The sequence below is a fragment of the Helianthus annuus genome, chromosome 5 (genome assembly GCF_002127325.2).
Source record: "Helianthus annuus cultivar XRQ/B chromosome 5, HanXRQr2.0-SUNRISE, whole genome shotgun sequence".
Lineage (NCBI taxonomy): Eukaryota > Viridiplantae > Streptophyta > Magnoliopsida > Asterales > Asteraceae > Helianthus > Helianthus annuus.
Genome location: NC_035437.2, coordinates 100,736,285 through 100,762,175, shown reverse-complemented (window position 1 = coordinate 100,762,175; position 25,891 = coordinate 100,736,285). Strand labels below are relative to the sequence as shown.

Sequence of the window (25,891 nt, the reverse complement as noted above, 5' to 3'; positions counted from 1 at the left end):
GGCCAAACAAAATTAGTCACTAGGTTATGATGGGTTATGAAGTGATGGATAAAAAAAAAAAGAGTAAGTCAGGATAGGTATGTAATAAAACCCAAGCGGGTCAGGATGGGTATGACATAAAATCACTAAACTAATTACTACTCGTAGATATCTCTTCACAATTGTGACTTCACCAATCGCCGCCGTTTTACTCTCCCGTCGTTTTTCTTTTAAAAATAATGAAAAATTTAAAAATAAAAAAAAACTAAAAATAATCAAAAAAGTTCTAAAAAAATCAAAAAAAATTAAAAAGTCCAAAAAATCAAAAAAAAAATCTACAAAAATGAATAAAAAATCTAAAAAACCAAAAAAATTGTAAAAATTTCATTCCATTCCCTCTGCAAACACTTTACTAATTCACTTGCACTTCCACAGCCCAACTTCTAAAAACAAAAACAAAAACCAAATCACAAACTTCCAAATACTTCCATTTTTACACCACTATTTTCATTCTTTTATCTTTTCTTTCATTTTTCATATTCTACAAATTATTTATAAAACAGGTCCACAAGGACTTCATCCTAAAACAGTAAAAACCTACATCAACACAACATAAACTCAAAATCAAACTCAAATAACATTAACCTACACTCTCAAAACCGACAAGAAGTACCGAGCATCTGTCGCTGCCTCGGTCCCGCACCACCCGACTTACGCGCGGTCAACGTGTGCTGCAAAAGCCCTCAAAACTTCTCTAAAAACAGACTCCATTCCTCATCGGTCATATCCGCCACTTTCACAAAGCTAGCACTCGCGGGTACCTGCTCACTCGGACGCCTGTGCCCAGCCGGTGAGTCGCCTACGCTTAAGCTTTTTTTCAACGACGCCGATAGGTTCGACACAGAAGGAATCTTTCCTGAAGCGGGACGCACGTCTTCTTCGTTTTCATCTTCTTCTTCAAGTTTAGAAAGCGGGTTTCTCCCGAATCCGAATTGGAATGGAAGCGTCGGGTTTATGGAAGATTCCAAATCATCATAATCGATTTCAAATTGGAAACCGTCTTCCTGCAGTCCGGTTTTAGGAGATAACACAAATGTTTCTCTATTGGTCTCGGCTGCAGCCCGTCTAGCCTCCATACACAACACCTCGAGCTCACTGGGCGCCTCTCACCACGCCTGAACTCACGGGTCATCTTTCACCGATCTCAGCCAGACACAGACCGAAACCCGCAGCCTGTTTTAGAAAAATGGTGCATAGGGTCAGAACGCGTAGACAGGCTTCACGAATCATTATAAGCTCATTTCTCGACAACTCCCAATTCTGATACGGGTCAAGTGATTCAATGTAGTCGAGTTCATCTTCTGAAAATGGGATCGAAGCTTGTGGCCAATGAATCCACTCGAAATACGGATCCTCTAAACTTTCAGGCACACAGAGACCATGATCAATCGGTATGAGCTCAACTTGCTGGCCGAATTTTCCACCATCGTTAACCTTTCTAACGAGCAGATTCCCCGCGTGTCGGTCTGTGTTTAAGATCCTAACATCTAATATACCGACACGATGAACAGTAGACACCGAAAAACTCGATGTCCCATGATCACTAGCATCAAAATCATGAACAACAAACTGTTGAAATGAAGCAATTTTACTAAAACATTTTTTTGTTTCTGTTATGTTAGATAAATAACCACTGCTTGAAAACCACTGATTGGAAACCACTGATCAGTTTGATAAACTACTGATCAGTTTGTCTAACTACTGATGAACTTAACTACTGATCAGTTTAAGCACTGATCAGTCTAACCGCTGATCAACCACTGTCGGTTGAAGCAGTGGCAAGATGAAACAGAACCACTGATCAGAACAGTGGTTAGAAAGGTTGCAAAAACAGAAGTATAAAAGAAACAGTAAACGATTTAACCGGGCTTGTGTTTGACACAATTCCCTTAAACAGATTCGCCGTCTGTTCCCAGGGTACGCCGGTTTGAAACAGCACCGAGCGCTGCCGGACTTGAACACTTGCCTGAAAGAAAACTGGAGAATGCTGTAGAGAGAAAGAGAAGAGACTGTTGATTTCGGTGTGTCTAAACTGAACGAAAAGGTTCGGTTTTATAGCCATAAAATTGTAACTGTGTTCTCAACATCATTGCAGCATATTAAAAGACCAGACTAATGGTCATTATTGCAATTATTGTAAAAACTGAAACATAATGATCATTAAAAAGAAATCATAACAGTCTAGAAACTGAAAAGAATGATCATAATTAAAAACGAGAATAACAGTTACGAGTCTGTGCAAAAACTGGCCTCACGCGGGCCCGGGTTTTCGGAGCTGCATTCGTGTCCGCAGGACGTGCGGGCACGCACGAGTTCAACCAAATTCCAGCTCCGAAACTCAAATTTTTGCACCCCCCCCCCCCTGCGCACGCGCGGGTAGGACTTGTGGTAAAACATGTCATAAGACTACAATTGCTTGGAGAAGCTTTTGCCTTATAAATTGCCTTTTCTTTTGTTCCCACACCAATGTGGGACAAGGTGGTTTTACCACTTGAGACTTTCCATTCACACCAAACTTCCAACAATCCCCCACATGAATGGAGGTCGATCTCAGAAACAACATTATTCCAATTTGATTTCAGCAGTTGAGTTTTGCATACGATAGGTAGGTGTTACCCTTTGAACCTTCGCTCATGAAATGCACTTAGCCCACTAGCTCTGAGTAGAACTCGATGTCTTTGAACTCGTCTGCCGTTTGTGTAGACGACAATGCACTTCACACAAGACTCTCCCTGACAAAGTCAAGTCCTCATAGTTATGTTCGTTATGGTCATGAACATGAGCCTGGTTCTGCGAGAGCCATTAGGTATTGTGCCCCAACAACACCCTTCGAAGCGACCCCACTTCTCTCTCACATAGGTGATTCACCATGTATGGTTATCTTAGTCGAATCATTAAAAGCCATAGGCTTAGCCTCACACTTGTCACTTTTTGGAATGGACTAGGAAGTTTACTAAGCCTTGCAATAAACTCCCTTATATATATACGTAGGGTTATCTCCCACAGTGACCTTATTAATCCATACAATTAGGTTTTCCTATTGAACTCAGCTCTTGGGATCTCCAGTCTACTGAGTTAGGTTTCCATCATATGAACTTATTTTCAAGGGCTTCAGTCCCATTCCCATGGACGACTTCTGTACTAACTCTCTACTTAGGCCTTTTGTTAGCGGATCCGCAATATTATCCTTTGACCTCACGTAGTCAACAGTGATAATTCCTGTAGAGATTAGTTGTCGTATCGTATTATGTCTACGTCTGATATGTCTGTTCCTACCATTATACATTGTGCTACGAGCTCTGCCAAGTGCCGATTGGCTATCACAATGTATACAAATGGCCGTTGCCGGCTTAAGCCATCTTGGTATATCCTCAACAAATTGACGTAGCCATTCTGCCTCTTCACCTGCTTTATCTAAAGCGATGAACTCAGATTCCATCGTGGATCTAGCAATAACCGTTTGTTTTGATGATTTCCACGATATCGCTGCACCTCCAAGTGTGAATACATACCCACTTGTTGCTCTGGAATCATTCGTGTCAGATATCCAATTTGCATCAAAGTGTCCTTCTATAACTGCTGGATATCTGTTATAATGCAACCCGTATTCTCGAGTGTATCTTAAGTAACGAAGCAACCGAGTGATACAGTTCCAATGCATTGAACTTGGGTTGCTTGTGTATCTACTTAGCTTGCTCACAGCAAATGCTATGTCTGGTCGAGTACAACTCATAAGATACATCAAGCTACCAATAATTCTTGAGTATTCCAGCTGGTTTACGGGTTCACCTCTATTCTTGGCTAGATGTTGACTTGTGTCAAGTGGAGTTCTAGCTTCATTAGAGTCATTCACATTGAACTTCTCAAGAATTTTGTCCACATAGTGGGATTGACTTAAAACGAGTCCATTTTGGGTTCGCGTGATTTTGACCCCCAAAATCACATCCGCCAGACCCATGTCTTTCATGTCAAATCTTGCTTTTAGCATGTTCTTTGTAGATTTTATGATTTTGTCATCGCTTCCAGCAATGAGCATATCATCTACATATAGACACAAAATGACATATCCATCAGATGTGTCCTTCACATACACACACTTGTCACATTCATTGATTTTGAACCCAGCATCAAGCATGACATGATCAAACTTTTGATGCCATTGTTTTGGAGCTTGTTTCAATCCATACAAGGATTTCACAAGTTTACACACTTTCTTTTCTTGCCCAACAGCTGTGAAGCCTTCGGGTTGCTCCATGTAGATTTCTTCCTCGAGAATCCCATTCAAGAAAGCTGTTTTCACATCCATTTGGTGAACTTCCAAATTTCTAATGGCGGCAATGGCAAGCACCAACCTGATGGATGTTATTCGCGTAACTGGCGAATATGTATCAAAGTAATCTAAACCTTCTCGTTGTTTATATCCTTTGATCACCAACCTTGCTTTGTACTTATCGATGGTTCCATCTGGTTTCATCTTCTTCTTGAAGATCCATCGATATCCTAGTGGTTTACATCCTTGAGGAAGGTCCACTAGTTCCCAGGTATGGTTCTGTAAGATAGAGTCTATCTCACTTTTGATTGCCTCCCTCCACTGAGGTCCTTCTGAGGAATGTACCGCTTGTTGGTACGTTTGAGGTTCATCTTCTATCATATAGGTAAGAAACTCAGGTCCAAAGGATTTTTCAGTCCTTTGTCGTTTACTTTTCCTGATTTCAACTTCCTCGGTCTTAGATTGTTCTCGAGGTTCATCGTTTTCAACTTCTCCCTCGGGAACAATTTCCTCAACCGGTCTAGAAGAACTTGGTTCGCTTTTATCTAAGCATGGGAACACATGTTCAAACCATGATGCATCCTTAGATTCAATTATGGTGCCTTTGCATATTCCAGGATTCTTAGAATCATGCACAAGAAAACGATAAGGACCATAAGGACGGGTGTATCCTATAAATACACAATCCATCGTTTTGGGACCTATTAGTAGCCGCTTAGGTGGTGTGACCACCACCTTAGCTAGACACCCCCACACTTTCAAGGATTTATATGGTGCTTTCTTTCCCGTCCATAATTCGTATGGCGTTACATCCTTTTTCTTATTGGGTATCATGTTCAACACATAATTTGCCGATAAGATTGCTTCCCCCCACATGTTTTGGTTTACACCGGAGCTTATCATCATGGCATTCATCATTTCTTTCAAGGTACGATTTTTCCGTTCCGCTATGCCATTTGATTGAGGGGAGTAAGGAGCTGTGAGTTCGTGGATGATTCCACTTTTTGCACATACGTCAATAAAAGGTGAAACATATTCACCTCCTCGGTCGCTCCTTACAATTTTGATTTTCCGATTTAGTTGATTCTCAACTTCGGCTTTAAACAAGATAAACTTGTCAATAGCCTCGTCCTTACTCTTAAGTAAGTACACATAGCAATACCTTGTACTATCATCAATGAACGTGATGAAGTACTTGTTCCCACCACGAGTAGGAATTGCTTTTAGATCACACACATCAGTGTGGATCATCTCGAGGGGTTCGGTGAATCGTTCCACCTTTTTGAATGACGATTTCGTTTGTTTTGCTTCTACGCAAGTTTCACATTTATTAATTGAGTCGATATCGAATGTTGGTATGCAATCAAGTTTGATTAAACGACGAATGGAATTATAATTTACGTGACCTAGTCTACCATGCCATAAATTCGAAGACTCAATCAAATAAGTAGAACTAGTAGCGTTTTCTTTCATTGCATTCACGACAATTACATTCAGTTTAAACATTCCATTGAGGGCATAGCCCTTACCAACATAAACACCATTTTTGGTCAACACGACCTTATCCGACTCAATTACCATTTTGAAACCAAACTTGTTCAACTGCCATCCCGACACAAGGTTCTTACGAATTTCGGGAACATACAACACATTGGACAAAGTGAGTTCCTTTCCCGAAGTCATCTTCAAAACCACGTTACCCTCGCCTTTTATTTCTGCCGTGGCAGAATTTCCCATGAAAACCTTTTCTCCATTAGTCACCTCCTTGAAGGTGTTGAAAAGGCTTTTGTCAAAGCACACATGTCGAGTAGCCCCCGTATCGACCCACCAATCCTTGTTATTTTGCCCAACCATGTTCACTTCCGTGACCAAAATCGAGAGGTCCGTGACCATGGCAACAAGCTTATCGACTTCATCTACCATGTTCACTTGTTGAGCATTTTCCTTCTTCTTGGGAAGCTTGCATTCGCTAGCCTTGTGGCCTTGCTTTTGACAATTGTAACAAGTTCCAAGGAACTTCTTTTTCCCAACTCCCCCCTTAGGACCAAGGTTGGAGCGTTTCCCATGACTTTTCTTTCCGCCCTTTCCACTGTTTTTTCCCTTTGAAGATTGCCCATGTTCAACAAGATTGGCCTTCACAGTTTCAGGACCATCAACCTTTTTTAGGGCCACTTTGTTATCTTCTTCAATCCGAAGACGAACAACAAGATCTTCAATGGTCATCTCCTTTCGCTTATGCTTGAGATAGTTCTTGAAATCAACCCAACTTGGTGGCAGTTTTTCGATCATTGCAGCAACTTGGAATGTCTCGCTGAGCATCATTCCTTTCGCATGAATATCATGAAGGATAACCTACAATTCTTGGACTTGGCTCATGACAGTTTTTGAGTCTATCATTTTAAAGTCCAAGAACTTTGACACCACGAATTTCTTAGTGCCCGCATCTTCTGTTTTGTATTTGCGATCCAAAGACTCCCACAATTCTTTGGCAGTCTTGGCTTTGCAATACACATTATACAATGTGTCCACCAAACCATTCAAGATAAAGTTGCGGCACAGGAAATCCGAATGATTCCAAGCATGCATCGCGCTCACAGTTTGAGCATCCATCTCCCCTTCCTCAACATGGGGTTTCGGTTCAGTCAAGAACCTTGCCAGATTCAGCGTGGTCAGATAAAAGAACATCTTTTGCTGCCACTGTTTGAAATTCACACCATTGAATTTCTCTGGTTTTTCAGCATGCGAAACTGCATTAGGCAGTGGTGCAACCAGACCGGTAGTGACAGAAACAGCGGAAGTCATGACCGCAGAAACAGCACTGGTCATGACAGCAGAAACAGCAGTAGTCATCGGCTGAGATTCCATTCTGAAAGAAAACTGGTAATCAGTAAATAGAATCTGTTTAAGTTTGTTAGATAAATAACCACTGCTTGAAAACCACTGATTGGAAACCACTGATCAGTTTGATAAACTACTGATCAGTTTGTCTAACTACTGATGAACTTAACTACTGATCAGTTTAAGCACTGATCAGTCTAACCGCTGATCAACCACTGTCGGTTGAAGCAGTGGCAAGATGAAACAGAACCACTAATCAGAACAGTGGTTAGAAAGGTTGCAAAAACAGAAGTATAAAAGAAACAGTAAACGATTTAACCGGGCTTGTGTTTGACACAATTCCCTTAAACAGATTCGCCGTCTGTTCCCAGGGTACGCCGGTTCGAAACAGCACCGAGCGCTGCCGGACTTGAACACTTGCCTGAAAGAAAACTGGAGAATGCTGTAGAGAGAAAGAGAAGAGACTGTTGATTTCGGTGTGTCTAAACTGAACGAAAAGGTTCGGTTTTATAGCCATAAAATTGTAACTGTGTTCTCAACATCATTGCAGCATATTAAAAGACCAGACTAATGGTCATTATTGCAATTATTGTAAAAAACTGAAACATAATGATCATTAAAAAGAAATCATAACAGTCTAGAAACTGAAAAGAATGATCATAATTAAAAACGAGAATAACAGTTACGAGTCTGTGCAAAAACTGGCCTCACGCGGGCCCGGGTTTTCGGAGCTGCATTCGTGTCCGCAGGACGTGCGGGCACGCACGAGTTCAACCAAATTCCAGCTCCGAAACTCAAATTTTTGCACCCCCCCTGCGCACGCGCGGGTAGGACTTGTGGTAAAACATGTCATAAGACTACAATTGCTTGGAGAAGCTTTTGCCTTATAAATTGCCTTTTCTTTTGTTCCCACACCAATGTGGGACAAGGTGGTTTTACCACTTGAGACTTTCCATTCACACCAAACTTCCAACATGTTATTCCCACTCATACCATCATTAACATTGAAAACAGAATGAGTAATTTTAAGCAATGCAGTAGGGGGCACATTAGCAAAATGATCATAATCAAGAAGATAAGCAGCCACTTCTCGAAAGCCCGTCTCACCAACCCGAACCGACCGTTTCAACCCGGGCTGACCCAGAGTCTTCCCCACAAATCCTTTCGGGTTATTAGGCGCAAATGGCTCTTCATCCGTGGGTTTGGGTTAGGATGAGTTTAGGAATTTTTTTAGAATTTTTTTGACTTTTTAGAATTTTTTGACTTTTTTGAATTTTTTACAATTTTTTTGATTTTTTAGGATTTTTATGCTTTTTAGAATTTTTTGAATTTTTAAGATTTTTAAGAATTTTTTTGATCCTTTAGAATTCTTTTGATTTTTTTAGAATTTTTATATTTTTTATTTTATGATTTTTAATTTTTTAATTATTTTTCATCTCTACTTTACCCAAACCTATATTAACCTAAACCCATCCTAACCCAAACCCATCTTAACCCATTACCCATCCGACCCATTTTTTAAAATACCCATCCTGACCTATACCCATCCTAACCTAAACCCATCTTGATCCATTACCCAAACCCATCCAACTTGCCCACTTTGCCACCACTAGTTAACCGTAAGTCCTTTATATAAAATTTAAAGACTTAAACATGCAAAAGGAAGGACCTATTCATTGATTACTGTACTCGGTCAAAGATGATATTATTGATTAAGAAAAGGTTCCACAAAGTGCTTACGGGTCAATTGACATGGCCTGACCTGTTACTAACCCGCCCAACTTGCCACCTCTAAATCGCACACATTCACATTCATGCATGTGCTGTATATCTACTCTTACTACTACTGCCCATCCTGTTGGATTAAACTCAAATATAACACTCAAAATATATAAATGTATTTTCGGTAGAAAAAATAATAGGAACGATATGAATTGCAGAAGAGAAAATACGGGTAAGATGTATCTTATTCAATATCAAAGCATGCCTAGGCTACAAAAGTACCGACTCAACCTATTAATACATATTCAACAGGAACCCTCCTAAGGAACTGGTACTTTTACTTTCCCAACGTTCACCTCACCAACTTGGTCAAAACTCCACTAACCCACTACCAACTAAATTATTTATCACACTTGTTAAATATACCCAAAAGTCAACCTTTCAAGAGAAAGAAAGGTGGGCAGGAGAGAGAAAATGGCTGACATTAATTTCCCAAAGCATTAATTACCAAATAATTCTATTTTATTTTTTAATTATTAATTACAATCATTAGTTTTTAGCTTTTATATTATTTTTTAAGTGAACATAAAGTATTTTTTATACAATCAAACTTTTATGTAATGAGTTTTCTTAATCTTTGTTATAACACACAGACTTAACAAATGTTTTTGAATAAATTATTCAACTTTTAAACCAATCAAGTTGAATAAAAAGTGGTCTGAAATGTGTAAAAATATTAAAAGACAACTGTTTATCATATAAATGTTTTAGTTTTTTAATTTAAGATGGTTAATATATAAAGCTATGGTGTTTATAATAAAGTGTCTTGATTATTTATTTATTAATATTGATATTAATACTAATAATAATATAACAAAATATAAAAAAGTAACAAAAGTCTTATAGAATAAAATAATATAAAAACATAATTATTACTTTTGACTTTAAAATAAAATAATGTATTAAAGTACTTAATCATTAACAGGTTAGCGGCGATTGCATCGAGGAGCTTATTAGACCTTTTTCTAAGGAAGAGATCAAAGAAGCTGCCTTCGATTGTGGTTCTGATAAGGCCCCAGGCCCGGATGGTTTCAACTTCAGTTTTATCAAGAAGTTTTCGAAGTTTCTTGAAGCTGACTTTGGGTTGCTTTTTGAAGAGTTTTATGAGACTGGAGTGATTAACAAAGGCTGCAGCACATCTCACATTTCCTTGATAGCCAAAACGAAGACGTCGGTGGGTTTAAAGGATTATAGGCCAATTAATTTGGTAGGTGTCATCAGTAAAATCCTATCAAAAGCGTTGGCCTCCAGGTTGAAGAAAGTGATTGACCAAGTCATTCCAGAGAATCAATCCGCGTTTATTAAAGAAAGATTTATTTTGGACGGGCCACTTGTCCTTAATGAGGTGATCGCTTGGTTGAAGAAAAATAGAAGACAAGCGTTCCTGTTGAAGATTGACTTTGAAAAGGCTTACGATAATGTCAATTGGGAGTTCTTATTGTATATCATGGAGCAAATGGGTTTCCCTACCAGATGGATTTGTTGGGTTAAAGGTATTCTTGGTTTGGCTCGTTCTGCGGTCCTAGTGAATGGGTCCCCCACGTTTGAGTTCCAATGTCAAAAAGGTCTTAGACAAGGAGATCCCTTATCACCATTTCTATTTCTTATTGTTATGGAGGTCTTGAGTAAAATGGCGGAGAACGCATGCTCGATGGGGTTATATGAAGGGATTGATATTGACAAGGATGGGCCGACTTTGTCAAATATGTTGTATGCGGATGATGCTCTCATTCTTGGTAAGTGGAGTAAGGAGAATATTATTAGTGTGGACAGATTGCTTCGGGTGTTTTATATGTGTTCCGGGCTAAAAATTAATATTCACAAGTCTCATTTATTTGGGTTGGGAGTGCAAGATGGTGAGGTGGATAGTATGGCGACTCTCCTTGGTTGTAAGGTTGGGAAACTCCCATTTGATTACTTAGGTATCAAGGTAGGGGCAAACATGAACCGGGTTTCGAACTGGTGTGGTGTTATGGAGACCGTAAAAGATAGACTTCAATCGTGGAAGGCTAACCTTTTGTCTATAGAGGGTAGGCTTATCTTGATAAAGTCTGTGCTTTCGAGCCTCCCGGTGTATTATTTATCCTTGTACAAAGCGCCAATGGCGGTGATTAATTCGATTGAAAAAATGATGAGGCACTTCCTTTGGTGTGGTTCTAAGGAGGGTCGCGGTCTGCATTGGGTGTCTTGGGAGGTGGTGATTAAGACTAAAAAAGACGGTGGGCTGGGTATTACAAAGATTGGGGATGTCAATGCGGCGTTATTGGTTAAATGGGCTTGGCGTTTTAAACATGAGGAGGACGGATTGTGGAGAAAGACTATTTGCAACATTCACAGTGGTCGAAATAGGTGGAGTTTTCTCCCTGTTAAGAATGGGTTATCCGGATGCTGGAAAAACGTAGTCCGGTTTTTAGAAAAGCTGATTTTAGAGGGGAAGAAGACGGAGTTTTGGTTTAAAGGAATTGTGGGAAATGGCGAGAAGATAAAGTTTTGGAAGGACACTTGGTTTGGTGATGTTCCCCTTATGAGCAGATGGCCTTGTTTATATAATAAGGAGGTTAACAAAAATTGTGTTGTTAAGGATAGAATAAAGGTGGCTGGAAATCACATGGAGAGAACTATGGACTGGAAGGTCGAAGCTTCTACTGTGGCACTAATTTCCGAAAACCAAGATGTAGATGACATGCTCACGAGGGTCCGTTTTCAGGGGGGAGAGGATAAGTGGGCTTGGGTGGCGGATACCAATGGTTGTTTTTCTGTTTCAAGCGTTAAAAGTATGTTGAATTCGGGTCAGACTAGAAACCAACTTATGAGATGGATTCACTGGGTGCCGATTAAAGTCAATATTCTTGTATGGTGCATTGAGATGGATAGGGTCCCTACTCGGGTGGCCCTGGCCAGGAGAGGTTTGAGCCTCCCAGATCACTCCTGCCCGTTGTGTGAAGTTGCTCCGGAAACGGCTGCACACTTATTTGTTGACTGTGGTGTATCGGAGGGTGTTTGGAAAGCTATTTGGAGTTGGTGTAAGCTTAACGTGGCCCCGGTGTCAACCTTTGAAGATATTTTGAAGTTGCCGAGTGTTAGTGGGAAGCAAAACAAATGGTATAAAAGGATTGTGAAAGGGATTTTGATGGTGGTGTGTTGGGCCTTATGGATTACAAGAAATAAAAAGGCTTTTAATGGGTACTCGACTAGAGTCATAGAGATTGTCGCTCTTGTAAAGTCTATGTCATTCTTTTGGCTTAAAAATCGCTCCAAGTTTCGTGACTTGGAGTGGAAGGATTGGTTTCGTTTCCCTTTGTATATGTTGTAAGTTTTTGTTGTGGCGGGCCTCGGCTTGAGGTCCGGCCTTGTTAATGAAAGTTTTGTTTCAAAAAAAAAAAAACAAGTTTGACTTGGGTGTATTTATCACACCCCTTATTCAAAAACAAAACAAACAAATTCAAACTTACGTACTACTACTACATGAACTAATATGTCACATGCAAGACTTAACTTGGGCTATGGCCCATTGTTTGACCCATTAAAACAAAAACACTTCTGACCCAATTGAAGCCCATCAAGATTATCCAACACATCCTTTTACTTGTAGAACTTTTATATTATGCCAAAACTGAGAGTTTGCTTCTGTATAAACATGCATAATTTTTGCCTCTCAAAACTAATGACTACAACTGGCTTATATATAACAACCAAAGAGATACCAAAGCTTTGTTTCTCTTATGTCATATTACTAGATATTGATAATGAACATTAACTATATATCTAGTTACTTGAAAACTCCGTAAGTTCAGTCGGCTTATTGCCACTCATGTAGTGTTGCTAAGGTATACTACACATTGCTTTGTTCGATCTTGGAACAAACCTAAAGCATGGTCTGTCGATCAGTAGGAACGAACTTCAAGAATCGACTTGTCTCCATGTAATAAGTTACAGTTTAAAATGTTGTTTTTTCTATTTACTTTAACTATTATTTAACTGTCATTTCATTTTCTTTAAAAAATCAAGAAAAGTTTTAATAGGTAATTGCCAAACATCCTGGAGATATGAGGCGTCCTTTGTGTTTTGTTAACTTATTATAAGGCTTTTATAGTTTTAACCGTACATTGATTGGGCATTATTTATTAGTTCAGCTTTGTGGGTTCACCATTATTTCAAAGAAGATCAACGTACCCGTCCCATCCAATTTCCAAGGAGTATGAAAAAACATTATAATAATGATAACAATTAGAAAAAAAAAATGTAAATTTTTAGAAAAAAGTATGGAGATGCGGGGTATCGATCCCCGTACCTCTCGCATGCTAAGCGAGCGCTCTACCATCTGAGCTACATCCCCTTTACGCTTCCATGTCTCATTTATTACTTTCAAATATATAGTAGTTACACCGATGGTAGGCTGGGTTTGGGCTTTAATGGGGTGTATTATTATTTTGTTGGTAACACGTCTAGGTTTAACGGTTTTAACCTTTTTTTGCGGTTTTCATTGTGGATTCAAAGGCAATTAAGTTTGTTAAATTGTTCTGGCCTGCAATCAAAACTCTAAGATCCACACTTCATCTCAGTGATTCAGGTCTCAAGTTTATGTTGCGAAGTTTCTTTAGAAGTTCATTCGATTTATGTATTATTCATGCGTGTCACATCTAGGGACTTAAGTTTAACTGTGTTTTAGTGGAAGCTGATTCATAAAGGTTTTTTCATACAAAAAATAAATTATAGCACATGAAAAAGTAAATACTTTGTTGGTTTGAATCAAAAAGGAAAATTGTTTTACTGTGTTTTATGTGGCGTTGGTTTTGAATCAAATAGCATATTGTTTTAACGGCCCAATTAAGCAATAATACATCACGGAAGTTATAAGCTGGTCTAAATTGCATTTCATGTTTTTTTTAACAGCAAATTTAGATCACTGACGGACCAGCCAATGGCTTATCATCGTGCCACCAGCGGAATTGCATTTCTTGTTTTTGTGTGGTTTTGTTTTTTTTTTTTTTTTTTTTTTTTTTTGTAAGCTGGTCTAAATTGCATTTCTTGTAGTTGCTTCCATTTCTCTTTACAAAATAATTTCCGACACAATTCGGCCTTTGGGTTATGGGTCCGGCTCCAACTTTTAATCCGTTAATCATTTGTCATCATTAAGATGGCCCCAATTGTTTTAAATTTGGAACCTTGTAGTCTTTTCAAAAGTGAACTTCGAACCCACACAAAATTCCAAATAGTTCCTTGGCCTTTTCAAGACCTTGTGTTCTTTGGATGATATACCAAAAATACGAGAGCCGTAAGATATATAGTTTAAAATCTGGTATACGAATATAAATAGATATTGTATCAGCGCACTGTTAAACCTTGACACTATAAATATTCTCTCACATTATAATATATTATTTCTCTCTAGAAATACAAAAGGGTTTGTGGGGTGGGGGGGGGGGAGGGTTGCGCAATTGCTAGTGTGTAAAACTTCTCTGTCTTTTGAGATAAAGGAAATATTTAAACTATCTCACCCTCTTCAGATCCTGCTATTGTTGACCCTGATCCCACTCGATAACAATGATGAATGATTAACAAAAGTAAAGACTTAAATGGTTTTTTGAAAACTACTCAGTGACTCTTTTATTAATATCACCATAAACATATCACCCAAAAAAACGTACATAATAACCCTCTTTATAACTAAAAACTAGGGTGGAGATACAATAGGAAGTTTATTTGGCTAAGAAGGCTAGGAAGTGATCTTGACCATCCATTTAGTTAATCAAGTGCTAAGATTAAATCATGGAAATTGAAGAGAAGAAAAGAGACGCGTGAATTTGTTTATGGGTATTCTAGTCAATCCAAGGCAATAGTTTCTCTCTCCTTCAATTCCCCATCGTTTTTAAAACGTTAATAACTTTTTCATACGACAATATTTTTTTTTATAAAAATTGCACCATAAAAACGAGCGTTTTTTTTATCTTTAAAACGAGCACACTATTGCTATACTTTTGAAAAAAAAAATTGAAAACCCAGATGCGTAAAACGCAGTGGATAGAACAAGACACCATAACCCAGGTTCTAAAACGCAATCGGGTTTCATATGGTCGTGATTATGTTTTAACATGGCCATGCCACTATTCTAACATGATTATGTTTATGTTTTAACATGACCATGTTCTCTGCACTCAAATTCTGAAGAAAACGTACCTAAAACGCAATGGGTTTGACATAGTCATGTTTCTCTTTTAACATGGCCATGCCTTTGTTTAACAAGGTCATGCATTTGTTTTAACATGGTCATGCATTTGTTTTAACATGGTCATGCCTCTGTTCCAACATCCAGGTTCTAAAACGCAATGGGTTTTAACATTGTAATGTTTATGTTTTAACATGGTCATGCTTATGTTTTAACATGGTCATGTCATTACTCCAACATGATCATGCTTCCCTTTTAACATGATCATGTTCTTTGATGTTCTTTTACACTGTAGTTCTAAAACGCAATGAAACCCAAAATCAAGATTTTGCACTACAGATTCTAAAAAACAATGAAGTTTTAACATGGCCATGTTCATGTTTTAACATGGTCATGCTTTTGTTCCAACATGACCATGCTTCTATTTTGGCATGATCATGTTCTTTGCACCCAGGTTGTAAAACGCAATGAAAACAAAAATCAATATTTTGCACTGTAGGCTCTAAAAAGAAATGGAGCTTTAACATGGTCATGTTTATGTTTTAACATGGGCATGCTTTTGTTCCAACATGACCATGCTTCTATTTTAGCATAATCATGTTCTTTCCTTGTAAAACGCAATGAAACCAAAAATCAATATTTTTCATTGTAGGTTCTAAAAAGCAATGGAGTTTTAACATGACCATGTTTATGTTTTAACATGGTCATGCTTTTGTTCCAACATGACCATGCTTCTATTTTAGCATGATCATGTTGTTTGGTTGTAAAACGCAATGAAACCAAAAATCAATATTTTGCACTGTAGGTTCTAAAAAGCAATGAAGTTTTAACATGGCCATGTTTATGTTTTAACATGGTCATTATTTTGTTCCAACATGACCATGCTTCTGTTTTGGCATGATCATGTTCTTTGCACCTCAGGTTTTAAAACGCAATGAAAACCAAAATCAGTATTTTGCACTGTAAGTTTTAAAAAGCAATGGAGTTTTAACATGGCCATGTTTATGTTTTAACATGGTCATGCTTTTGTTCCAACATGATCATGCTTCTATTTTAGTATGATCATGTTCTTTGCTTGTAAAACGCAATTAAACTAAAAATCAATATTTTGCACTGCAGGTTCTAAAAAGCAATGAAGTTTTAACATGGCCATGTTTATGTTTTAACATGGTCATGCTTTTGTTCCAACATGACCATGCTTCTATTTTAGCATGATCATGTTTTTTACACTCCAGGTTGTAAGACGCAATAAAACCAAAATCAATATTTTGCACTGCAGGTTCTAAAAAGCAGTGTAGTTTTAACATGGGTATGCCTTAGTTCCAACATGATCATGCCACTATCTAAGCATGATCATGTTCTTTGCACTGCAGGTTCTACAACGCAATGAGTTTTAACGTGGTCATGCCTTTTGTTCCAACATGATCATGCTCCTATTTTAGCATGATCATGTCTCTGCTTTAACATCCAGAAGAACAAAAATGAAAAGAACTCTAACTAAAACATAATGAAGTGAAAAACACAATTGAGGTTTCATAACTAGAAAGCAATGAAAATAAAAAATAACACAACTTACAAAAGAACTCTGATTAACGACGGTGGGCGGAAAAAAACTCTGATACACCATGGGGAAACTGGTAGCGGTGGAGCGGCGGTCGTGGATGGTGGAATGATGGTGTCAGATCTGAAAAACCCAACAGGTGGTTGAAGGTGGTGGTGGTTTCAGATCTAGTTTCCGGCAAGATGGTGGCGATCGTAGGTGGTAGTGTTGGTAGTGGTGGTGGAGGAGGAGGAGGTGGTGGTGTTGGTTGTGATGTGGTAGTTTATTATAGTTTTGAAAATGGTGGATTTGAGTATACGGGGAAGAGAAATGAATTGCAGATGCTGGGTTTTTTTTTAAGATGGTGAGTTTTGACCAAAATGCCCCTCCCAATGTTTTTTATCTTTGCCACATGTCATCCTCTTATTGCTTCTTATCCTTCCTAGCGAAATTAAACTTCCTATTTGATCTTTTCCCCTAAAAACTAAACAGTCCTTGATAAACAAGAAATTCAATCCTATTATTATTAGACTCAATCTAATTGAACAATCAAAATTCAAAAACCTAACTAACCAATCCTATTTACTAAATAAACACATATAAATAAATCATAACTAATTTACATGGCCGGCCCTGGGGTGGACGGGGAGGACCACCGGCCAGGGCCCGATTGTAGGATCGTAGATCTGACCTAAACGAGTCGTTTAGAGGCTTTCTCCTTGGTTTCAGGTGCGGAATTACAAGAAACTAAGATAGAAATAGCACGCAAATCACTTTAACTACTTGTTTATTGATATGACAATCTTTTACAGCTCAAATCTCACACCGGCAGAGCTTCGGCGTGGAAATCACCAACTAACTAACTCTGATTCGCTCCAACAGACCTATTTATATGGGTTTGGGTTCGCTTATTGGACAGGCCCAATAAGCGAACCATGCACACACCGTACGAGCGAACCAGCTATCTTGCCGTTCGAGCGGACCCAACACAATGTTATACAAGCGGACCAGTTGACCTACCGTTCGAGCGGACCACCCATATGTCCGCTCGAGCGAACCTAACTCTAATGGGCCTAATGAGCGAACCTATTGTCTAATTCTCATACAATCCCGTATTTTCTCGTACAACGAGCCCTAAAATGACATTCTAAGACAAAGACTTGATCCAAGAGAAATCAGCAGATGAAATGCACCAACAGACTCCCCCTCAGATGTTGATGGAGTCGTTCATCAAGTCTTTGGCTGCTTCCTATCTGTAATACTTTAGTCTTGATCAATCTCTAGGCTCTTCGACTTTATTCGTCTTCAGGAAATTCTCCTGGAATTATGTGCCTGGATCTTTCTCTGGCTATAACTTTCATCAGACTCCTCCTATCATCATGCTAGGATCGTCTGGGATTTGCTACCACCATTGAAATCATCTCTTGGCTTTTCTCTGTTCAGCTCATCATCTGTACAAATCTCAAACACTTCATAAGAAATAGTTTCAGATTTAACATTTTAAAGACTATGAAGATCAATATGTAGGTTTACATACAACTTAGAATACAAGTTTAATGAACCATTTTGACGTTTTAATCTTCACATTTTCACTCACTCTCTCTCAAACCACAAGTTCAACATGTTTAGCATTTGAAATGTTGAAAATCAGTTCTTCACACACTGTTGTCGAAAATCTTTTTGGAGTTTTCAATTTTCAAACAAAAAAAATACACTATTTTTGGATTTTTGGATTTAAAGTAATACAGAAAAGAAACACTATTTTAGAGAGATTGTGCAAGAGGATCATATCGGATTTTGAGACATATCACTAACACCGTTGATCTTGATTAATCAGCATATGTTTAAACAAATTTACTTCTGATCGTCAGTATTGTTGTCCACTTAAACCTCTACACAAGTTTTCAATTGATTCAAGATACGTATTTAATATTTTAGAACTAAAACTTATTTGCGTGTCCCACCAATTGAATATACTCCCGTATCCAGATTCCAATATTCTGATTTACAGGTAAGTATACTACGAATGATATCTGTATATAAATTAGGGGATATGCGAGAACTGAGGGATCTCAGGTCGATACTTCCGTATGCGCAGAGAGATATCAGTTTCGACTTTGCGGTGTGTCCCCTTTAGGAGATCTTTTAGCTACAACAACTGATTATCAATTTTATTGTCTAATCAGCTGAGGGCTTTATGCTATGTTTCAAGCATATGAAGAAAGTATTATCCAAGGACTAGGTCAGAACTTCCATTCAGCAGAAGTCCCGGAATAATACCCCAGACATCATTGAGTAGAAAAACCTAGTATATTAGAATAAGAAACTTTTCAAACGAGATTTCAGGGGTTACCTATATATCCAAGTAGTGTTCCCCACACACTAAGCAAGTTTGAATTTAGGTTTATATCTCGAATACAATTTACTAACTGTGTGAAGTCTACTGACACATCATTAGTAAGACTTGTTTAAAAACATTTTTGACTTTATAAATCTCTAGCATGCTGTGATAGTCCACCGATATACTATCATCTCCTCTTTTTGCAACAAAACTCATTTTCATTTTTCAATTTTTAAATTTTTCAAAACTTTATTACTCCCCCTAAAATCAAAATATGTTTCAATTTTGATTTTCTGAGGAAAAATTGAAAACAAGCTATACAAGAAATTTGACAACATTATGTGAATTACCTCAATTCACCATCTTCATGCAAAAGCAATCAGAACTCCCCCTCACAACAAACTATTTTCCCATTATGATTTCAAAACACTTAAGTTTGTTTTAATCAAAATGGTTTTTCCGGAAAATATAAGTTTGTTTACCAAACAGTTTAGGTACGGGGTTACTTCATCATCTTGTTTTCTACACAAAAGTAGGAAAATCCAAGTACAAATTAATGTCCTTGATTTACCATTTGCAATTCAGAATCCTCTGTACCACTTGCAAAACATAAACTCGTCTAATACCACTTGTAAGAAAAAACACATACAAACCTTTTTACCGTTTGAATGATTGACATTACCGAATAGATTTTGAAAAAGATGCCGATTCATGATCCACGATACCATCTTGAGATCTCCGGCAAGTCAGGTTTTTTCTATTTGAATAGTTTCACCCAAGCCTGACCAACCTTGGGTGATTTTGAATTCTTGTTCAACAATGGTGGAAAGTTTTTCTCATCCATTGTTAAACTAGAATTCTCGACCTTTACCTCAACACATAGCTCTTCTGGTTTTAGCATACCAGAATCATTTCCTGACTTAGGCTTGTCTGATTTTGATGAGTCAGATTCATCGCCTGAAGGTGGCTTGTCTGACTTCGGCACGTCAGATTCATCGCCGACCTTTTCCTTCTTCTTCTCCTCTTTTGTCCCCAGATTTGTATCTGATGAATTCTTTTTGCTTGTCTTTACAGCTGAGGGAGTAGATTTATCAGAACTTTTATTCTTTTTGTCCCGTGAATCCGAGGACAAAATCTTTTCGAGATATTCTCTCGCTTTCTTTCTCTTTTTCCTTAGTCGGTCTTTCTGCCCCTGAGAAATCTTCACTTTTGTTTCTTGAACTTTAGGTTCTTTGACCTTCTGTTCTTTGACGTTTTGGCCCGAAGCTTTCAATTCTTTGGGCTTGACAACGACTGGTATCTTCTTTGCCATTTTCTGAGAATTAGCCCTCAATCTGTCATTCAATCTTCTTGGGCAATCTCTGGCAATGTGACCTTTGATGTTGCAGTTAAAGCACCTCCTAGTCTCATACCTCCAATACTGGCAGTTAATAGCAATGTGCCCCTGATAGCCGCAGCTGTAGCACACCCTGTTATCGTACCAGTTACCACCTTTTACACACCAAAAGCTCAGATCATAACATTGTTTTGCTTGGTGGTATTCTTTCTTCCTCAAGTTTGCTGGTTTTGGCACTTGAGCATTGTGGTCCAACCTGCACCACTTATTACCAACATTTTTTGAATTTTCATTTTTTACTTTTTGTAATTTTTCATTTTGATTGGATGATTGATCTGATGAGCTTTTATTATCTTTTTGATCAATTTTCTCATTTTTAATTTTTTGTTTCTGTTCCGCTTTCTTCTTCAAAGGTTTTTGCTTCGAGCATTCACTCTTTTCAGTCGATTACAGAACAGTTTTCTGAAACTTTTCCTTTTTATCATCAGATTTTTCACCACAATCTTTAACTTTGACTTTGTCAAAGTTTGTGACATCATCACTTATTTGAATTGAATTTATTGGTTTTGGACAAGGAATATTCAACTTGTCAGATTTAGTCACAAAACTGATCAATTTCTTCTTAAGTTCATCTATCTTGATCCTGGAATTCTCAGCTTCTTTCTCAAGCTGAGATATTCTCTCAAGATGAGACTTGATAGAATTTTCATTCTCAATCTTCAAATTTTCAAGAACAAATGTTTTATTCTCCAGAACTTTTATCTGTTCTTGAAATTTTGATTCATTCGCTTTCAAATTCTTGTTTTCCAACTTGATCCAGAAATCTTCATCTTCTGATGATTTCTGTTTGCTTTCAAGCTCTTTTTCCAACTTTTTGATTTTCATTTGAGCATACTCACCTTCTTTTTCAAGTTCGATAATTTTCTGAAGATGAAAATTTATTATTTTCTGTTTTTCAATGTTGTTTTTACTGAACACATTTCTCTCATCTTCAAGAATTTTCATTTGCTCTTCAAATTCTTGATTTTTCAATGTTACACTGTTAAAATCATTTAACAGTTTGTCATTTTCTGCTTTTAGGTTTTCACAATTTTCATGTAACCAAAAAATCTGGTTTTCAGCAGTGTGCTTCTCGTCTTTCAACTTTTTGACTTCAGATGTAACGCCCTGCTTTTTCATACTTTCCATAATTAGAAAGCTCGCCTTGTAATGCTATTTTTGGAAATCTTGTATTATTGTAGTCGTCTTTTCGTTGTAAAATCCGAGTCTTGAATCATAAATAAAATTCGTATTTCTTTAAATTCACCATCTACATATTCATACATGTTCATACGTTCGAATTCATTGTACATCGAATCCTTATTTGTAATTCATACTTATACTTATTCACGATGCATGTCCATGCTTGTCCTTATATTGTTGATACCTAAAAACCCCTAATAATATGCTTATTTATACAACGGTTAATCATCTAATATGTGACATATACTTGTCACTTACAAACATGTTACATACTTGTACATTACACTTTTTACCTAGTTAAATCATGTTTTATTTCATATTTCACCTTGTTACAAGTTAGGGGAAACATTGTTGCATATTATTGCACAACTTAATTAACAAAATTACTCATTATAATGTTTTAAAAAAATAAAAAAAATAAAGAAATATGGCAGCCCCAATTCAGCAAAATTCAGCCCCATATAGTTGGGTTTTGTGGGCTAGTTTCAAGGTTTAACCCCTTCTAAACACTTCCAAAGCCCAACCCATTGAAACCCTAATCCTTCCCCCTATAAATACCACTTATAACCAGCCTCCCTACCACTTTTGCAACACTAAAAACTCTCAAAACATCCTCCAAACCGTAGCTGAAAGCAAGGGTTCGAGCAGATTGACACCCCTTCACGAAAATGAGCATAACTCACTCAATTCTTATCCGATTCACTCGATTCTTTTTCCTACTACTTTGTATTGACCTTATCTACGTTTCCATGGGTTTTTCACAGTAAATAAGTCCCTGGAATGTCCCCAAATAGGCTCCAAAGTGGGCTGTTCATTTCTGTTTTTATCTAAACTTTGTTAAACTCATCCAACTTGTGTCTACCACATCTCACACCTATGTCCTAATGCTTACAACCTCACTTATGGTTGGTTAAGCTTAAAAACAAGGTTGAGACACTATAAATCAGAGGTTAAAACCTCAAATACTTTCTGTTTTGTTAGGGTATTTAACCCACAAATCATGTCAAGCTTAGATCTTGATGAATGAGTGATTATGGAACAACTTGGGTTGTCCTACATACAATCCTCACATGATTTGATGATTTCTCTATAGTTAGGTTGTTTATGTTATTGTGCTAAACCTAGTTCGTGACCCTCCTTGGTTGTTTTTACATCAAGTGAAGTGGTGAACATTCAAGGGGTTCCTAAATGGAAGCATGTTCTTCCTACCCCATACATGACATCTATGATAACATGAGGTGCCTAAATGAAGATCCTAATCTTCTACCTCCTACTTGAATTATTGGACTAAATAATATGTAGTACTTAACCTAGATATATATATACACTCATTCGAACCTTTGATGTTGAACTTATGTTTATATGTTAAAGTAGTAGAACATCACCTAAGACCTAAACTTTGTTGTGATTCTTGTGGGTGTTCAACTCATGAAAACATTATCATAACCCTTGTGGTTACCAAGTGTCATACAAGTGTTAAGTGTTGAAGATGATTATTTTCACATGCTATTCTCATATCTTACTCTTATGTTGTTTTAAATACCGAATCTCGACTCTAAGCATACTTGAACTTTAACCCTACACATTCAATCTTCTAACCTCATCAACTCGTCAATAATTGGATAATTGGAAAGCATATGCAAACTTTGTGAGTATACTCGTATTTCCCCCTTTTTACTTTTACCACTTTTGGGGTGTAACATGTTTACTTATCAAAAACTTACACATGAACATTTTGCTTAAACACATGAACATTCCTATAACATGCTTGTATACGTGATGGCTTGATACTTTAAACTTGGGTGAAACTTATGTGTTGAATTTATCATTAACTTCGTACGAGCCAAACCGTGACATATGTAGCGCTATAGGATTAACGACCCGCCCTTTATCATCGGTAATGTCATGAGCATATTGCGTTTCCTTGGTTTGATATGTTAGACACATGCCATGTTTAAATGTTTATCTTGAATCACATGCTTGCTATGAGGAATTGTTTAAAACTTATCTTTTGCTATGTATGTATCAAACTTGTATACTCGCCTTTGTTTTTGCATTGAATTATTTTAAACATGTTACAGGTTGATGAGGATGATGCTAAGAAAAGAAGTAGCGTTGATGCCTAGATACACATATAGACGTTAGGGTTTAATATGTTGTATCAATTTTGTTATGTTGTCATGTTATTTTTGTTAAACTTGTTGTATTTGAATTTCTTGTAATGTTGACAATTTATCTTACGAAATGAAATCGGATTATTTAAATACTTGTCACAATTATTAGCGTTATGATGTCTCGAGCAATCTTCACACTTCGTCTCATCCCGATGTTTCCGCTATTGGTTGGGGTGTGACATCAGATGCCAAACTTCCCATGTCTTTCACGAGTTTGTCATTATCAGTCTTAACGTTATCGCATTTTGAGCACATTGTTTCATTCTTCACCAATTCTTCAGCTTTTGGAACTTCTTCTTCCTTTGCTATGAATGTATCTGCACAAAAAATTTTAACGAAATCCAGAGGATTTCCATTATTATCAATATAACAACCTTGTTTGAAATCGTATTTCAGCACATATTTTGCCCTGACACATTTAGCAACCCTTTTGTGCATCTCTTCAATCACATCTGAACTCAGATCTAGTACATTATTCTCCAAAACCTTGATCATTTCTTTCTTTTTCTTTCTGGTTTCAAGTTCATGAGCTTTAAGTTTGCTGATGAATTGATTTAGAGGTAGTTTTGAAAAATTTGAGTCCTCCCTTAAATTTTTCAAACATTCACCCCATTCAATCGGTAATGCATCTGCAAACTTCTCTAATTTCTCAGCATTTGACGGATATATCTCATGATCTTTCAAATAATTCAGTAAGACACTATATCGGTCTTTAAGATCTTCCAACGTTTCGTCTTTCAGACACACAAAATATTTAAACCTTTTTGCCCATCCATCTTTGCTCACTTTTCTATAACCCTCATCGAAAAATCCGTGATGCCAATCATTAAATCTTTCGAAATAATAGTTCTCCTGTTCATCAAACACCATTGCCATTTTTCACAAAAACCCGACACGTGTTTGTTGACTGATAAGCGAACCATGATGACAGAAAAGCGGACCAAATAGTCAATCGGACACAAAAGCGAACCGGACGGGTCAAAAGAGCGAATCGGTCGTATATGCGGACCGAACAAGCTGATTCGGAGCGGACCGGACAGATAAGCGGATCGGATGAGTTGATCTGAAGTGGACCGGACGGATAAGCAGACCGGACAGGTACTTGGAGCGAACCGATCGGACAAATAAGCGAATCTGTTCTTTCGACCGGATAAGCGAACCACTATTCGACCGGATAAGCGAACCACTATTCGACCGGATAAGCGAACCACTATTCGACCGGATAAGCAGACCTCCTGGTTTGACCCATTTTTCCTTCGAATTTCAACACCAAACTTTCCACGGTTTGTCTCGATACAATTGCGCACAATCTGTGAAAATTTGGACCAATTTTGACCGTGAAATCTTCCCGAATCAATAAAAGAAGTTGTAGAAGTAAGAAAAAGTGACGAAATCCGGCTATTTTCTGCAGAGAACCTCCTCCTGAGCTCTGATACCAATTGTAGGATCGTAGATCTGACCTAAACGAGTCGTTCAGAGGCTTTCTCCTTGGTTTCAGGTGCGGAATTACAAGAAACTAAGATAGAAATAGCACGCAAATCACTTTAACTACTTGTTTATTGATATGACAATCTTTTACAGCTCAAATCTCACACCGGCAGAGCTTCGGCGTGGAAATCACCAACTAACTAACTCTGATTCGCTCCAACAGACCTATTTATATGGGTTTGGGTTCGCTTATTGGACAGGCCCAATAAGCGAACCATGCACACACCGTACGAGCGAACCAGCTATCTTGCCGTTCGAGCGGACCCAACACAATGTTATACAAGCGGACCAGTTGACCTGCCGTTCGAGCGGACCACCCATATGTCCGCTCGAGCGAACCTAACTCTAATGGGCCTAATGAGCGAACCTATTGTCTAATTCTCATACAATCCCGTATTTTCTCGTACAACGAGCCCTAAAATGACATTCTAAGACAAAGACTTGATCCAAGACGAAATCAGCAGATGAAATGCACCAACACCGATATTTCGAAGGACATGTTTTTTTATGGAAAAAAAACCCGATATGTATATGTTAAATATTTTTTTAATAGGGTATACACGTACAAACACCAACATAGGCCCACTTACAAAATTATTCTTATGGTTTAGCTTAGTTATTAGTCTATTGGCTTTAGGTTTAGACTTTTAGTGAACTCAATACCTAATTTCGTTA

General features: G+C 37.8%; 1 non-coding gene and 1 pseudogene across 1 annotated transcript; both read right to left on the bottom strand.

Moving 5' to 3' along the window:
• Nucleotides 1-609: 609 nt before the first annotated feature.
• Nucleotides 610-8,348, bottom strand: LOC110943487 (annotated as a pseudogene).
• Nucleotides 8,349-13,192: 4,844 nt separating this feature from the next.
• TRNAA-AGC lies at nt 13,193-13,265 on the bottom strand. The gene has a single exon. It is a non-coding gene; the product is annotated as a tRNA-Ala (tRNA).
• Nucleotides 13,266-25,891: the final 12,626 nt, after the last annotated feature.